At 39.2% G+C, this 14966-nt stretch overlaps 1 protein-coding gene across 1 annotated transcript in view; it reads left to right on the forward strand.

Moving 5' to 3' along the window:
- Positions 1–14966, forward strand: part of VAX2 (ventral anterior homeobox 2) — a 99942-nt gene that overhangs the window by 1436 nt on the left and 83540 nt on the right. The gene's annotated exons all lie outside the window — the stretch shown is intronic.

The following is a 14966-nucleotide window of genomic DNA, read 5'->3' on the forward strand; positions in this document are numbered from 1 at the left end:
AAGAGTCACATCATGGCATGTGCTATATTTACCGTGCATGGTTAAGCGCGTGAGAGCCATAGGATGTAGCAGCCGAGGATATATTTAGACGCAGGATCCCTAAGTCCCTTAACGTGGTTGAAGTAAAAAAAATGCCTTATATTCTGCGATTTTTCTCAGCATTGTTGTTGTTTTTCTTTTTTTTTCACCTCACCGTTAGCTATTCAAAACTTTATTGTTCAAGAATTGGTCAAAACAAGCACACGACGAGGCCTTGTGCACACTCGTCCACACACAACGTCTGCAGCATGTAAACACTGAACCCAGTCAGCCCCAAAATGTCCACTCCTGCAGGGTTTCAGGGGCAATAAACACAGCACTTTGCTTTCCAATCGATAGTGCTTACTTGGGGAAAAAAAGGCAGCTTAAGCAGCGCGGGAAAGTGTATTTAGAGACACAAAGCGAATGTTCTGTGAGTTTTGGGCAAGGGAGTGCTCAGCAGAGGAGCAGAATGCGTTACAGCGTGTGTGTTGTATAGAAAAGGACGTATTTGTGGTGTGCTGGTTATGTAAGGAGCACTTGACGTCACCCCTAGTAGATGATATTGATGCGTTTGTGTGCTGAACGTGGTATGGGAGGGGAGCCCCGGAAATAGCAGATGGACTACACTATGTATTTTGTGGTTATAGTCATTGTTGGGTATTTTTGTGCTGTAGTTGTGGTGGGGTGTTGGTGATGGTGGTTTATTTTGCATCTTCTTGTTTACAATATATTAAATTTTTGACTAAAATGGGACATTACATTTGGATGTCACATTCTGTATAAAGTCAGGGCTCGTCTTGCAGTTGTGTTCTACGAGAAGAGGTACCCCGATGTATGTTTCTGTATATTCGAGTAACTGGAGCTCAGTTGTATGAGACAAAAGTTACTCAAGGAAGTTGTTTTGTATCCTACTTTCTTATATAGCTGAGCATAATGTAACATTATTTTCTGGTATTTTGGTTGTTCCGTGCCCAGAGCCAGATACCATATACACGCCCAGATATGTTGTACTCAGTTGTGTGTGGGTGTAAGCGTATATATAATAAGTACTCAGAATTACTACAATTATTCAGATATAGAACCCATTTCTGCTCTTTTAGACATTCAGAAAAACCCTAAATGTGATGTAATGAAATAAGGTTTATTTAGGTATAAATACTGTAACCTTACACTGGCATACACATTGGGTCACTTACGACCCACGGAGGGGATAAATGTAGTCAATATTATGGTACTATAGATTTACCACGTACACATACTGTGATATACATATAAATCTCTCCTAGATAAAGACGTCAAGATCCAGCCCATGTCTGGTAATAACTGTATTTTTCCTTCACTACGTGGAGGTTCGAGGTGGAGATGTCATATAATTATGCTTCATGTGAAGTCCAGTCCATTTAGACTGACAATTGTAATGTTAGGTGAATCGTCGATATACCGCGCACAAGCAGATTCACTCGGAAGCTTGCAATTTTAAAGACAATTTTAAAGTCATTGAGAGCCTCGGTGTAGCTGTAGCGTGACGCTTTTGTCAACTCTTAAGTATAAGGGAAGGAAGACTAGAGATGCACTGGTAATTCTGTAAAATTATAGGGTATTGTCAACTTATAGAAATTGTCTTAAAGTAAGCTTCAGGGGATGCTTTATTCAACTATAATAAGTTTGAAACTTCTCTCTGTTCCCGTTGTACACTTCAGGTTACATGACTATGGAGCATTTACGTCTATAATTCTAATTATATCTAATTATTTATCGGAAGCCATGTTTTGCCAAAATACATCCATGGCGCGAATCAATCGGTAGTATACAGTGGCCTACCCCTGGCTTGAACTATGGCTTCTGTCTGTCGGCCTCGTACTGTATACCTTGAGGGCTTAAAGAGGTCAAAAAGAGTTCAAGTATAGGCAGCCATTATGTCACGTCGTGCCCTCACGCTAACAGATTAACAACCCACGATCCGCCCTGCGCGTTTCACAGTTAATGTATATTTTTGTTAACTCGTTACTGTTTGGAAAGATCTTATGAGTGGTGAAGAAATATATGAAAGCGTAAAATAAATAAACAAACAACTAAATAAATAAATAATCAAAAAAAGAAATACCTTAATAATATTATTCACAGATGGAAAATCTGGATTGAGACGGAAGTTTAAAATTCTCTGGGATGGAAAGAAAAAAAATTTGAAGGAAAAAAAAAAAAACCTAGACCACGTGGCCCACAGTATGGAGCAGGTTCCTAACTAGTTGTTTCGGCTTTGTAATTAGACACAGTCCTTAATTAAGTGTAAACAAGTTAACAGTGAATGTAGGGGATCTCAGGAATGACGCTGCTCACTATTCTCCAGAATTTCGCTACCGTATTCGCAACTCTATTCTAGGCCTGTATTCTGGGTTATTTTTGGATTCCTCAGAGTTTATGCACAATTTGCCATTACCATATTGGTGGTGCAGTGGAAAAGCAGGATAAAGTTTATTGTACACCCGTATGTATACACATATCGTATGGTCTACACCACTTTTAATGGCTAAGCAGCTTATATTGATCTACGAAACAATAAATGGTAAAACTTAATTATTAATTTGGCATTTCAATTTTTTGGCGAAATTGTAAGTTTTATTATTTTTTTTTTTTTACAAAGTTTTATTTTTTAAAATTTATTGAACTGGAGTGAAGCCCTCTATGAGGCTGCGTGATTTACCTTATAGGAATCATTAGTGACAGCCACCATTTTGCTTCTCGGCGCACTACTCCACAACAAAATGGTGGACTCGCATGTCCAACGACATTTTGTTTTTTTTAGTACATTGCTATGAATCGCCACTTTAGTATATATTTATATATATAAAAAAGGTAATAAAATTAGGTAAATATTTTTCTGCACATTGAGGTTGGTCTGAATTATGGCTTACTTCCCTTTTAAGGTATAATTTATGTATTTATTTTTTAATCAAACTTTTTCCGCTAATTTATCATACAATTTTTTTAGGATGTTTTATAATACCTTAAAAAAAAAATAACAAATAAAAATCTAAATAATTATTTCCGTATTCATTTAATAGGATTTCTTCGTCTAATAATATATATATATCAATCATGTATCATTTCAAGACTTGCTCTGTGACTAAATAGGATATGGCCCAGAGTTTTAAAAGCTATAAAACAATATAAAATAAAATAAAATTTCTAGATACGCATTTGCGCTAAGACTCCTTGGCCTCCCCATTAGACGAGTGTGAGGTTTTATCATCCCGATTTATTCCTTCATATTGCGATCTGTCAATTATGTTATATTATTACATAACATTTTCGGGATTACTTATATTTCAAATATTTTTTTTTCTATTTTTTTCTTTTTTTTCTTTCTGTACGATTATTTTATTTTTAGAAAATATTTACTTTTTATAATTTTTTTTTTTTTTACCCTATAGTAAAACGTTTAGTATCTACTATTACGAACGCTCTACTATTGGTATCTACGGTTATGGTCATCTACTATTAGTTTAATTGGGTTTATTAGCATTTTATATATAGACATACTTGTATTGGGTGTTTATTCTGAATTGGTATGGAAGTTTTTTTTTTTTTTTTTATTCAAAGCAAGTTTTATTAAAGAAACAAAACACACAATGTAAACAAAAGGTCCAAAAGAAAAGTATGGAAGGTTTTTATTGATTATGCTGCAATATATTATTTTAGTAATACTAAATATTATATTAATATGCCTGGTTTGTAGATGTTACTTATTGGGATAATGGTTGGTCCAGTTGTTCTTTTTAAGATTTAGAATGTTGAAATTATATAGATATACATATATATTTGTTTATAACTTACCTATTACACTACCTTTACATGAAGATGCTCTATGCACTGTGTATAATGTTTATTTTACCGATTAAATAAGCAGTAGCATAATTTTTTCTCTCCCCTAGATGCCCAGCCCATCAGGCCGCAGCTCATACATACATTAAAAATGCAGAACATATTTCACATCTGAAGATGACGCTTAATGCGTCAGTCATATCAGAACAATATAACCCACCCAAAGCTCACAATGAACAGAGGCTGCCCACATTGGTTGACATAGATTCGCCATCAGGGGGTCTGAAATATCTCGCTCTAAGAAAGCATTTTCTTTGTCGCAACAGACAGTAGGATCCATCGTCCTCATGCGGATCGGCATGGTGCCTTCAGACTGTCAATATGCAGATTTTCCCAAAGTGAGACTGGGAAATAAATTCTATCCCTAATGTTCTTGAGCAGCAATCAGTAATGAACAAACTATTCACAAAAAAAAAAAAAGCTTAAAGCAGCTTTTCTCAGCACGAGCAGCAAAAAAAACAAAAAAAAAATCCCAAAAATCAGTTGTTTTTGTGATTTTTTTTTAATGCTTCTATTAAACAGGGAAAAAAAATTAAAGATTTAGAAATCAATCACAAATAGTTTAATAAACATAACGTTCTTTACCGGGGGGCAACAGATTAGAAAAGGCAGGTAAATGTTGGACTGGATTATGTTATATGGAAAAAAAAATATCAAAAATGTTCACTCCAATAAACAACGGCTTTGGTGATTTACAAAACATTTCACTGGTTATTTAAGCTTTAAACTACTTTTATGAAAGGTTATTTTGTGAAATATATGTTCCCAATGTTATAGTCACAGGTAGGACCACTGTTGGTCAGGTAGAGTGCCCTCACTTTCCTTAGAGCGACATGTTAACAAGTTAATGAAAATAGGAAAAGACAGTAAAAAAAAAAATATTATAAACATTATCCATGTTTTTTTTTGTAGCTCATATCTAGTTATGCTAAACTATCGATGCTAACCGTGGAAGAGTAATCTATAAATGGAGCCGTTGGGGTTATTCAAAAATACTTTGTAATGCTTTGAGGTGGAACGCCATATTCTCTGCCAGATAGGAAGTGACAACCACTCTGAGGCCATTTATGAATTGATTGAGAGATATTAGTTGACACTTTTCCAGCTCTTCTGCAGGTCACGTCTCATGAGACCAGAACTGCATTTGGAAAGCCTCAGAGTGGACTTCATATAGCCCCGATTTGGGGTTCAGAGAAGAAGGTGAATAGTTTTTTTTCCAGTTCTGAAAAATACATATTATATGAGCTGCTTCTGAAATGTAGTCACTTATAACTAACGTGAACCCAGCTCGAAACCCTAATGGGAACACACTTCCAAACACCAATGTGCAAACACTTTGGAACACCAGTGCAAGCACACTTCGAAACACTCTTGCGAATCTCCTTTTGAAACACCAATGTGAATACACTTCAAAACACCAATGTAAACCCACTTCGTGCACACACTTTCACACATTAATGTAAACCCATTTTGAAACACCAATGTGAGCACACTTCAAAACACTAATGTGTAAACACTTTGAAACACCATTGTTAACCCATTTAAAAAACACCAGGGTGATCACACTTCAAAACACCAATGTGCTAACTCTTCAAAACACCAATTTGAACCCACTTCGAAGCACCGATGTGCACACACTTTGAAACACCAACTTGAATACACTTTGAAACACCAATGTAAACACACTTCGAAACACCAATGTGAACAAACTTTGAAGCACCAATGTGCAAACACTTCGGAACACCAATGTGCAAACACTTCGGAACACCAATGTGGACCCGCTTCAAAACACCAATGTGAACCCACTTGAAACACTCTTTAAAAACACCAATGTAAACACATTTCGAAATACTAATGTTAACACACTTCGAAACACTATGGGGGGGGGGGCATTCATCAGGATCGGCATATCCTCCGCCGGTCTAAATTAATGTCCCGTCTATAATAACACACTTCGAAACACTAAGGGGGACAGTTGTCAAAACTGACATCTTTGCTGCCGAGCTAAATCAATGCCCTGGTATTTTGAGAACCCACTTCGAAACACCAAATGTGAACCCACTTTGAAACACTTTGTCATCTCCTGAGTAACCTTCACAACAAATATCACCATTTCTGGAGCTTGTAGATCAGTAAAGTCTACTACTATATGTAGGCCATAGCCAATCTGAAGTCCTGATTCCCATATCCCATGCTTACCACCAGTCCTGAATGTTTTTTGGCATTTTCTTTTGTCTACTTGACACTCTATGTCACATTATTTTCCATTATTCATTTTGATTGTAGATGTTCTCCATTTGAACTATTGGTCAAACCTAATAAAAATATTAAAAAAAACTCCTAAAATATAAAAAAAAATCATATCAAAGCCTGCTAAAAACAAGTAGATTTGATTTGAAATGTTTAAATCCCTTTTCAAATTGGCAAGAGGAGCAGGTGATGAGAAAAGTTGTAAATTTATCACAAATTTATAGCCAGTCATTGTGTGCTCCTTTACTGTAACAGTTTATGCCAGAAAGTTGTGTAATCTGGTTAGTAGATGAGGACTATTATCTATAAGAAAATTAAGAACACATTGTTTCTTTTGACATGTTTTGCCATTCTAGTGGCTTCTTCGGGGACCAAAATCCTTTATGATGTGCATGCTAAACTGTAGACTTATATCTGTTTATACACTAGATGAAATCAGATGCCAAATTCTGGAGCTTTGAAGCCAATTAAATCAGAATGGAGTGACAAATTGTAGAAACCGACTGTTGATAGGAATACATGCTTTTCATTTTACAAAATATACGTTTGCCCCATAGTTGAACCCAATGTAAAACAATATGGAAGACAGGCTGACTTGTATTATTTCACTGTTCAGAAGGCACCAGTTTCCTGTTTTTCTCCGCATTGATTTATGACTTTTGGCCATCCAACTTTTTTATATACTCCAGAGAAAGTACTGACAGATTTGCAGGCAGTCCTTGAGACATGGTGCCCAGTAACATAGGTTGTGGGGCCTCTGCCCCTTAAAAGAAAAGCGTGATCCTTTGCATATTGCCTAATCCATCATTGGGGCAGTCCACAGGAGCTCCTTCTTGCCCCACTAGCCTTAATTGATAGATCTTTCCCTGTTTTGGTAAATGGAAAAATCTATCAATCAAGGCTGATGGGGTCGGCACAAACTGTCAAGGACCTTCCCGATGACTCGTAGTTCAAGCAGCATGAAAGTGATCACAGGTTCCAGTATAGCCATGTAGTCCTGCACTCCATGCGTAGAGACCAACTTGAAGGGGGTGTAGCCATGTTAGTGTGTGCCATTGAATGTAAGGTGTAATTTTTTTATTTAATATTTAACAGTATATAAATTGTCATTGGCCAATTGTATGTGGGAGGAGGATGATATGAACAAATATAACATTGCTTAATATTTTCTAAGTATTCACAATAAAGGCCCGGATACATGGATTTATTTCTGAGTTGTTTGATGTTTTGATATTGTTTGCCAATAATGAGGCTCAGGTTTTCCTAATTTTTCCCAAATCTGCATTTGTTTTTTTTACCAATAAATATACGGGCACAACTTAGGGTTATTGACCCCAACATACTTACCAATTCCGTTCCTCATTCAAATTGGGAACCAGCCAAACATATCATTGACAAAAGGTCTTTGTGTGGTTTGTTGGTTACCTTTGAAATGACTTGTCATGGATCATTGATATTGTAAATAATTTCTGTTGTTTTTCCATTTGGTTTGATACTATCCAATAGGATTTACCACATGTAGGGCCAAATTTGACTTTACTGCTAGGCCCAATCTATGACTAGATTATCCTTGTTGTGACCTTAACAGGCTTGTCATCTTTGTCTTTAGTGAAATAATGAAAAAGACTTAAGAGACTTATTTTGTTGTGTGGTGAACCCTCTTGACGTACTGGTGCCCAAACTTTCTAATGTCAAGCATCAAGGGTATACTCACCATAGTACAGACTATGTAGCTGCTATGGGGTTCATGGAGAGAGGGGGCCCCGTCCTGGTTGGTCTCATTAATTTTTCTCTTGGAAAGAAACTGGGGACTACAAGAACTACAGGAACTGATATTGACTGGTATTGACCAATAGGTCATGGAAGACAAGAGGAAATAAACACCAGAAGAAAACAAATGCTTACTTAACCCACAGTTTCCAGTTGCCTCCACCTAGTCCACCGGTCTTCTCCCTTCTTCCTGATTCCTCAGGGCTCAGTGCAGGACCTGCAAGCTAAGCCTATCACTGGCCGCAACAGCGCCCCATCTTGACCTGTGATTGGTTAAGCTTTCAGGTCCGACATTGAGCACTCAGGAAAAAAGGGAGAAAACCGATGGATTGGAGGGAGGTAAATGGGAGCTGCAGGGGACCGTTAAAGGACCAGGCTAACCTAAGGACTCGTCCACATTGCAGCTGGGCTACGTCCTGTTTCGGGTCCGTTCGGAACCATATAACAAAGCCCTTTTCACAACAGGTACTGCCGGGTCCCGATGAATCCCATTGACTTGAATGGGGTCTGTCGGGGATTAGTATTTTTTTTTTTTTTTACCGGAGTTAATCGCAGAAAACAACATTGGACTTGCAGCAGTAGTGTGAACCTAAAGGGGTACTCCGCCCCTAGACATCTTATCCCCTATCCAAAGGATTGGGGATAAGATGTCTGATGGCAGGGGTCCACTGGGGACTCCTGAGATCTCCCTGCTGCACCCGGCGTTCGTTTAGAGTGACGGGTGCAGCGCTGGAGGCTCTTGACGCCACGACCACACCCCCTCCAATAGACTTGCATTGAGGGGGGGTGGCCGTGATGTCACGAGCAAGGCATGACCGTGACGTCACGAGCCCACGCATCGCCAGTCATCCGGCACTGAGCGAAGTTCGCTCCGTGCACAGGAAGTCTAGCGTGCCGCAGTCGAGATCACGGGGGTCCCGAGCAGCGGGACCACCGTGGTCAGACATCTTATTCTCTAGCCTTTGGATAGGGGATAAGATGCCTAGGGGAGGAGTACCCCTTTAAACCTAAGTATGTTTTTTTATTTTCCATTTTCCTAGCCTAGGTAGCGTGAAATTTCTCAGACCTCCAATTGCCACTTCAGGAGATTTTTGGTATCGGTGATTGTACCGTCTAGTTCAGCCTTGATTGGGGGGGTGGGGGGGGGGGGAGGCTAGCCATTAAGAGACAAGGCTGCAATAATGGATAGAACCCCATATTTTTAAGCTACGCTGTTTCGCTTTCCTCTCTTATTTTCCAAGTACAAAGTAAATAAACCTTCAAGAAGAAGCTGAAGGAAGCGGTTGACGTTGCGAGGTGAAGAGCTTTTTGCTGCGCCCGTCTATATGTATTTATGAGGCATCTGACAGCTGCTAGCGCTAAATTACGGGTTTCTTTCCTTGTTCTCCCTGAATTGGATCAACAGAAACATAATATTGTGCCATTTTTTTTTTTTATAGAGACGTTGAACAACCATTTGCAAGTGGGAATTGTAAGGCACAAAACTGTATTCAAAATGACTATTAAAGTGCCACTAAAAAATGACCTGGTATATGCGGATTTTTTGGCACTAATTCTATGTAATATCGAGAGTCCTATTTTCTCCCTATTTTGCCCATGTACCCTATGAAACAAATGTTCTTATTAAGCCCTAAATTTGTCTGGAAAGTATTCATTGTGATATGTAAGAAATAGGACAAGAAATATATACGTGGGTACTAGATTGATATATTGATTTTTGGAGTACCCTATAAACCAGTCATCTCCAAATAGCAAAACCAAATCTCCCAGAATGCTGGAAATTGTAGTTTTGCTACATCTGGAGGTCCACAGTTTGGAGACCACTGCTTTAAACCATTTATTCTACACCTAGAAGACCACACATAGCTGATTTTGCAACTATGATTTGAAAGGAGATAGTAGCCAGGAATACAAAAACAGAGCTAATTTCTTTAAAAAAAATGCTTCATGTCTGTCTCTAGCTTGGGTGTGGTTCTGCAGCTCAGTTCCATTAAAGTGACTGGAGCTAAGTTGTAACACCACACATAACCTGGGGACAGATGTGGAGCTGTTTTTGAAAGAAATTAGCTCTGTTTTTTCTACTCCTGGATAACCCCTTTAACTCCTTAACGACGCAGGACGTATATTTACGGGTGATGCCCGGTATTAACCCTTCAGACGCGGCGATCAAAGTTGACCACCGCGTCTGAAGTGAAACCAAAAGCATCCCGGCAGCTCAGTCGGACTGTTCGGGACCGCCACGGTGAAATCGCGGCGTACTAAAAAGCTTGCAGGACACCAGGAGGATCCCTACCTGCCTCCTGCGTGTCCGATTGCCGAATGACTGCTCCGTGCTTGAGATCCAGGAAGGAACAGTCGAGCAGCAATAACACTGATTAGTGCCATGCTAATGCATGACAGTGAACAGTGTAGGAAAACAGTGTGTGCACAGGGGGCCATAACATTGCACACACTGTTTTCCTACAAAAAAAGGTGAAAAAAAAGGTGAAAAAAAGTGTTGATAAATGTGATTTAACCCCTTCCCTTATAAAAGTCAGAATCACCCCCCTTTTCCCATAAAAAAAAAAAAAAAAAAAACTATGTAAATAAAAAGAAATATAATCCAAAAAGAAAAGAATTTCCTCTGTATTATACAGACGCTAATAGGTACTGGAAGGATTAAGAATTTTTTATAGAAGTAATTTACAAATCTGTTTAACTTTCTGGCACCAGTTGATTTAAAAAAAAAAAAAGTTTTCCACCGGAGTACCCCTTTAAATAAATAAATTAATAAATAAAAAACGCAAATGTAAAAGGCTGGGTCTACGCATTTTTTTTTTGACCAGCAAAATTTAGTCCTGAATGGGCAAAAATGTGGTTCCATTTTTTTTAAGCCAAAAAATGCGGGTGCAAAATTTAACATATGGTCGAATTTTACGCTGTGGGAACATAGCCTAAAACACATTCATGAAGATAAGGGAAAACTAAAAAAAATTGTAAAAAGGAGGCCCTATGAATCACTTCACTGAACAAAACCGTTCATTCTCTTACAAAAGCGCTTTCCTTACTGTCACAGTTCCAAAAATGTATCCAAAATTTTTAGGGTATTCTTTAACTCCTTAAGGACGCAGCTCATTTTCACCTTAAAGGGGTATTTCAGGCAAAACCTTTATATATATATATATATATATATATATATATATATATATATATCAACTGGCTCCGGAAAGTTAAACAGATTTGTAAATTACTTCTATATTAAAATCTTAATTCTTCCAATAGTTATTAGCTTCTGAAATTTTCTGTCTAACTGCTCAATGATGACGTCACGTCCCGGGAGCTGTGCATGATGGGAGAATATCCCCATAGGAACTGCACAGCTCCCGGGAAGTGAGTCATCATGGAGCAGTTAGACAGAAAACAACAACTCAACTTCAGAAGCTAATAACTATTGGAAGGATTAAGATTTTTTAATAGAAGTAATTTACAAATCTGTTTAACTTTCCGGAGCCAGTTGATATATAAAAAAAAATTTTTGGCCTGGAATACCCCTTTAAGGCCCTTTTTTGCACATCTGACCACTGTCACTTTATGCATTAATAACTCTGGGATGCTTTTACCTTTCATTCTGATTCCGAGAATGTTTTTTTTCGTGACATATTCTACTTTCTTGGTGAAAGATCCCAAAATTTCATGAAAATGTGGAAAATTTAGCATTTTACTAACTTTGAAACTCTGCTTGTAAGGAAAATGGACATTCCAAATAAATTATATATTGATCCACAAATACAATATGTCTACTTTATGTTTGCATCATAAAGTTGACATGTTTTTACTTTTGGAAGACATCAGAGGGCTTCAAAGTTCAGCAGCAATTTTCAAATTTTTCACGAAAATTTCTAAATCGGAATTTTTCAGGGACCAGTTCAGTTTGAAGTGGATTTAAGTGACTTCCATGTTAAAAATACCCCATAAATGACCCCATTATAAAAACTGCACCCCCCAAAGTATTCAAAATGACATTCAGTAAGTGTGTTTACCCTTTAGGTGTTTCACAGGAATAGCAGTAAAGTGAAGGAGAAAATTCTAATTAATTTTTTACACTCGCATGTTCTTGTAGAGCCATTTTTTGAATTTTTACAAGGGGTAAAAGGAGAGAAATCCCCCCCAAAATTTGTAACCCCATTTCTCTCGAGTAAGGAAATACATCATATGTCTATGTAAAGTGTTCGACGGGCGCAGTAGAGGGCTCAGAAGGGAAGGAGCAACAATGGGATTTTGGAGAATGAATTTTGCTGAAAAGGTTCTTAAGGGGTATGTCGCATTTAGGAAGCCCCTATGGTGCCAGAACAGCAAAAAAAAAAAACAACAAAAAATAAAAAAAACACATGGCATACTGTTTTGGAAACTACACCCCAAAAGGAACGTAACAAGGGGTACAGTGAGCCTTAACACCCCACAGGTGTTTGATGACTTTTCGTTAAAGTCGGATGTGTAAATGAAACATTTTTTTTTCACTAAAATGCAGTTTTTTCCCCCCAAATTTCACATTTTTACATGGGGAAATAGGAGAAATTGCCCGCCAAAATTTGTAACCCCATTCCTTCTGAGTATGGAAATACCCCATGTGTGGACGTCAAGTGCTCTGCTGGCGAACTACAATGCTCAGAAGAGAAGGAGTCACATTTGGCTTTTGGAAAGCAAATTTTGCTGAAATGGTTTTTGGGGGTCATGTCACATTTAGGAAGCCCCTATGGTGCCAGAACCGCAAAAAAAAAACACAAAAAACACATGGCATACTATTTTGGAAAGTACAGCCCTTGAGGAACGTAACAAGGGGTACAGTGAGCCTTAACACCCCACAGGTGTTTGACGACTTTTCGCTAAATTCGGATGTGTAAATGAAAAAAAAAAATTTTTTTCACTAAAATGCAGTTTTTTCCCCAAATTTTACATTTTTACTAGGGGTAATAGGAGGTAATGCCCCACAAAATTTCTGACCCCATTTCTTATGAGTATGGAAATAACCCATGTGTGGACGTCAAGTGCTCTGCGGGCGCACTACAATGCTCAGAAGAGAAGGAGCGCCATTGAGCTTTTGGACAGAGAAATTGTTAGGAATGGAAGTCGGGGGCCATGAAAATTTACAAAGCCCTCCGTGGTGCCAGAACAGTGGACCCCTCCCCATATGTGACCCCATTTTGGAGACTACACCCCTCATAGAATTTAATAAAGGGTGCAGGGAGTATTTACACCCCACTGGAATTTGACAGATCGTTGGAACAGTGGGCTGTGCAAAATAAAAATTCAATTTTTCATTTTCACGGACCATTGTTCCAAAAATCTGTCAAACACCTGTGGGGCATAAATGCTCACTTTACCCCTTATTACATTCCGTGAGGGGTGTAGTTTCCAAAATGGGGTCACTTGTGGGTAGTTATTTTTTTGCGTTTATGTCAGAACCGCTGTAAAATCAGCCACCCCTGTGCAAATCACTGATTTACTGTACGCCTCAAATGTACATAGTGCGCTCTCACTCCTGCGCCTTGTTGTGCCCCCACAGAGCATTTTACGCCCACATATGGGGTATTTCCGTACTCAGGAGAAACTGTGTTACAAATTTTGGGGGTCGTTTTTTCCTTTTACCTCTTTTAAAAATAAAAAGTATGGGGCAACACCCGCATGTTAGTGTAAAAAATGTTATATTTGTACACTAACAGGCTGGCGTAGACCCCAACTTTTCTTTTTCATATGGGGTAAACAGAGAAAGAGACCCCCAAAATTTGTAAATCAATTGCTCCCGAGTACGAAAATACCCCATATGTGGCCCTAAACTGTTTCCTTGAAAAACGACAGGACTCCGAAGTGAGAGAGCGTCATGCGCATTTGAGGACTAAATTAGGGATTGCATAGGGGTGGACATAGGGGTATTCTATGCCAGTGATTCCCAAACAAGGTGCCTCCAGCTGTTGCTAAACTCCCAGCATGCCTGAACAGTCAATGGCTATACCGAAATGCTAGGAGTTGTTGTTTTGCAACAGCTGGAGGCTCCGTTTTGGAAACACTGCCGTATGATACGTTTTTCATTTTTATTGGGGGGGGGGGGGGGGACAGTGTAAAGGGGTGTATATGTAGTGTGTTACCCTTTATTATGTGTTAGTGTAGTGTAGTGTAGTACATTCACATGGGGGGGGCAAACCTCCAGCTGTTGCAAAACTACAACTCCCAGCCTGCACTGACAGACCGTGCATGCTGGAAGATGTAGTTTTGCAACAGCTGGAGGCACACTGGTTGAAAAACCTTCAGTTAGGTTCTGTTACCTAACTCAGTATTTCCCAACCAGTGTTCCTCCAGCTGTTGCAAAACTACAACTCCCATCATGTACTGATCGCTGAAGGGCATGCTGGGAAATGTAGTTATGCAGCAGCTGGAGGTACACAACTACAACTCCCAGCATGCCGAGAAAGTCGTTTGCTGTTCGTGCATGCTGGAAGTTGTAGTTTTGCAAGATTTAGAGGGCCACGGTTTAGAAATCACTGCACAGTGATCACCAAACTGTGGACCTCCAGATGTTGCAAAACTACAAATCCCAGCATGCCCAGACAGCAAACTGCTGTGAGGGCATGCTGGGAGTTGTAGTTTTACAAGATCTAGAGGGCCACAGTTTAGAGACCACTGCACAGTGATCTCCAAACCGTACCCCTCTAAATCTTGCAAAACTACAAATACCAGCATTCGTTTTCGGCCGTATGCGGTTTCCCGACCGTAGGCAAAAACGCTGTCGACCACGTTTTTGCCTGCGGTCGGGAAACCGCATCCGGCCGAAAACGAAGCCGACCAGAGGCTGCGGTTCACTCCGGTCGGCTCGTAGACATGCATTAAATACGGTTCCCGAATACGGCTGAATGCGGGCGCCGCGATTAAGCCCTGCCCCCCCTCCTCCCAGCCGTATACGGGAACCGTATTTAACAAAATGGGGTGTGAACCCAGCCTTACCCAGGTTTCGGGTTTTCCCTGGTTGTAGTGCGTCGAGACCTGACATCACTAGTCAGTTGTGCACAGGG

Source organism: Hyla sarda, chromosome 1, assembly GCF_029499605.1.
Source record: "Hyla sarda isolate aHylSar1 chromosome 1, aHylSar1.hap1, whole genome shotgun sequence".
Classification (NCBI taxonomy): Eukaryota; Metazoa; Chordata; class Amphibia; order Anura; family Hylidae; genus Hyla; species Hyla sarda.